The sequence below is a fragment of the Hydra viridissima genome, unplaced genomic scaffold (genome assembly GCF_058129835.1).
Source record: "Hydra viridissima isolate aposymbiotic clone 2 unplaced genomic scaffold, HvirCarnegie_v1 scaffold_1, whole genome shotgun sequence".
Classification (NCBI taxonomy): domain Eukaryota; kingdom Metazoa; phylum Cnidaria; class Hydrozoa; order Anthoathecata; family Hydridae; genus Hydra; species Hydra viridissima.
The window spans coordinates 41,224,639-41,227,778 of NW_028324300.1; the positions used below are offsets into that span (position 1 = coordinate 41,224,639).

The following is a 3,140-nucleotide window of genomic DNA, read 5'->3' on the forward strand; positions in this document are numbered from 1 at the left end:
ACATATGTACCAACTTTAAACACAATAAATGTGTTTAAATATGTATATAAGGTTAAATATATTCCTTATATACATATTTAAACACATTTTTAAATCAATTATATAACACGTATTAACACATACACAAACAGTAAAAAAACACTTTACATTATTTTAAGAACATTATTATAAAAACACATTGATAAAACAACTATAAAGCACTTATTACCACATACTCATACATATCAAAAAAGCATATATGCAAACAATAAACGTGTGCAAACAAAAATTTTAAAAATGATGCGAGAAAATTTAAAAAGATACAAAATATATATTTACAAACAATACTCTTTACCTTCTTTTTTTTCTTCATAAGAACTGTTATCCTCATAACAAACTTTAACCTTTACATACAATAACATGTGACATGTTATGTCAGTGTTGGCACAAAAGTTTAATTTACTTTTCTAAATTTTCTAAAAAAGAACAAAAATAGTTAATAGCATCACAGAAATTCCAATGTAGTAATAACCATTTTATGGAAATAGCATTAGTATAACTTTAAATAACATACATACCCCTATTTTCCTTCTAAAAAATAAGATAAAAAAACAAAACTGCTAAAAGAAAAACTAAAGCAAACAAAATATAAACGATATAAAAAATCAAAATCCTTTCTACTTTATCTAATAAAAATTTAAATCCTTTCTACTTTATCTAATTAAAATATAATTCCTTTATACTTTATTTAATAAAAATGTATATATAACTATTTTATATACTTACTTCAATTATAAGATGATCTTAACGATTATTATCTATCTTCATATGATTCTTTATGTTATATATCTAAACTAATAGTTAAATTCCAAAAGGAAGAAAGTTTAAACTCGCTTCATGGATCTTTCTTCAATGGCCGTGTGCATTTTAAGAACGCGTCCTTTCAAAGCCTAGTAACTAATGACGAAACGACGACATTAAACATTAAACATTAAACATTTATTTCTGTAGGAATTATATTATTATTATTATTATTATTATTATTATTATTATTACTATTATTATTATTATTATTATTATTATTATTATTATTATTAAGTATAATTTAAATACTGCACTAAAATATGAAAAGTAAAATTTTTACGCAAATTAGCTCTTTATAATTACAATTCTATGTCTGGCTACATTTGTTATATAATTATATTTTATTTCTAATTACTTAATAACAATGTATATACAAACTTCGTATTAAAATATTATATGAGAATTGAAAATAATTATATTAGTAATACATAGTTAACTAGAAGGTACCTAATTTAAGTTCTATAAAACTGGAACTACGCAAAACATATGAATCATAATTTGTGTAATTTTTTATAGGTGTAATTTAAGTTTTTTATTGGTATAATTATTTAAGTTTTTTATTGGTATAATTATTTAAGTTTTACTGCATTCCTTTTCTTCTTTTAGTAAGTTAAGCAACCTAAGCAAAAGGTTATGTACTGAGACGAGTACATGAAATCATTGTTGTGAATCAGAGGAAGAGGAACCATGTTCTTCAACAAATTTAAAAGACATTGATTTTCAAATATTTAATAATGCTAAAACCTCCAATAGCAATCCTATTAGTATTAAATCTGCCAGTCTCATTTCCATTACAAAAAGTAGTTGTAAGATAGATAAAGAGAAATCCCCAAATTGGACTTGGAGTGATGAAATGGTAGAAGTTTTATTGGAAAACTTAGTAAATTATAAAACTGATATGGTTTATAAAGGTTTAAATTTTGAAAAAGATTTGCCTGCCATGTATAATTCTGTTAGAGAAGTGATGGGACAGATATATCCACCTGAGGATTTTGGGCCTTGCAAAATACAACCAATAGAAAGCAATCATCTTTCAACAGAAGAACTTTTGGTCTTAAAACGGAAAACTGATAATCAAGAAAAACAAAAAAAGGAAGGTAACAATAGAATTAAATCAAAAATAAAAGAGTTAAGATCTGGTTACAAAACAGCCATCGATAAAGGAACACGATCTGGCAGTGGTCGTTTGGTTCAAGAACATTTTGAAAAGTTAAGAGAAATATGGAGTGGTTCGCCTTCTGTAGGAGCTATACCCCATGGTCATTCCAGTTTAAATCTTATGAGTAAATCAAAAACAGACCATATGTTTATCAAAGATACAAAGCGAGATAAAATGAAAAAAAACTGTCTGCATACCAACGGGACATGATGCAATTAGATCTAGCAAGAGAGGAAATAACATTAAAGTGCAATCTAATACAAGCCATGGAACAATCTTCAAAACAAACTCAAAATGCTATTGAAGCGATGGCTAGTTCAGTAACCTTCATTGGTGACGGTATAAAAGAGGGCCTTTCCATCTTAGTTAATTCTTTTATGCAAAATCAACGAATGCAATGGCCAAACTGCAATATGGTTTATGCAAATTTACCAGCAATGTCCAAAAGTTTTTCACCACCGTCGTTTCCAAAACCACTGTAACACTGTTTTCAGCGTCAATAATCTTATTGATAATAACTTTATCTTGATTCTGTTTAGTGTAAATAAAGTAAAATATAAAATTAACAAAAAGTTGTGATCTGCTGTTTTTAATGTTATGAAATCTATTCTAATAATAAACAATGCATATTGTGGGGGTGTCACAAAAATAAAATATAACGCCCTCATTAGATTTTTACACTATTTCCGAGAGCAACATGTTAAAAGTAGACAAAATCGAAACATTGATTTTTAGGAACTATATTATGTATAACTATACACATACATAAGAGGAATATTAAATAAGTGAAGACCTCAATCATAATCAAACCAAGTTTCAGAAATATTTAATTGTTTATTTCAAGTATTTGTCACTTAAATATTGAGCAACTGCTTCTCTTGTTTGCACCCCACGTGATGAATTGTAGGTATAAAGTTTATCAAGTTTGTTGTGATGGTCACAGCATTGTGACCTTTTTTCTGCAATTACTTCTGCTTGTATTAATTCACTATGAATGTCAACCTCATTATCTTCACAAAAATTATGCAATACAAAGCATGTATAAACTAGGAAAGTGGTAAGTTCTAAATCAACATCTATGCAGCGATTAAAAATTCTCCAACGAGCTTTTAATCTTCCGAAAGCACATTCTATTTGG

At 26.9% G+C, this 3,140-nt stretch overlaps 1 pseudogene; it reads left to right on the forward strand.

Annotated features, from left to right (window-relative positions):
- The first annotated feature begins 1,507 nt into the window (after positions 1–1,507).
- LOC149895055 (uncharacterized) lies at positions 1,508–2,777 on the forward strand (annotated as a pseudogene).
- The last annotated feature ends 363 nt before the right edge of the window (positions 2,778–3,140 follow it).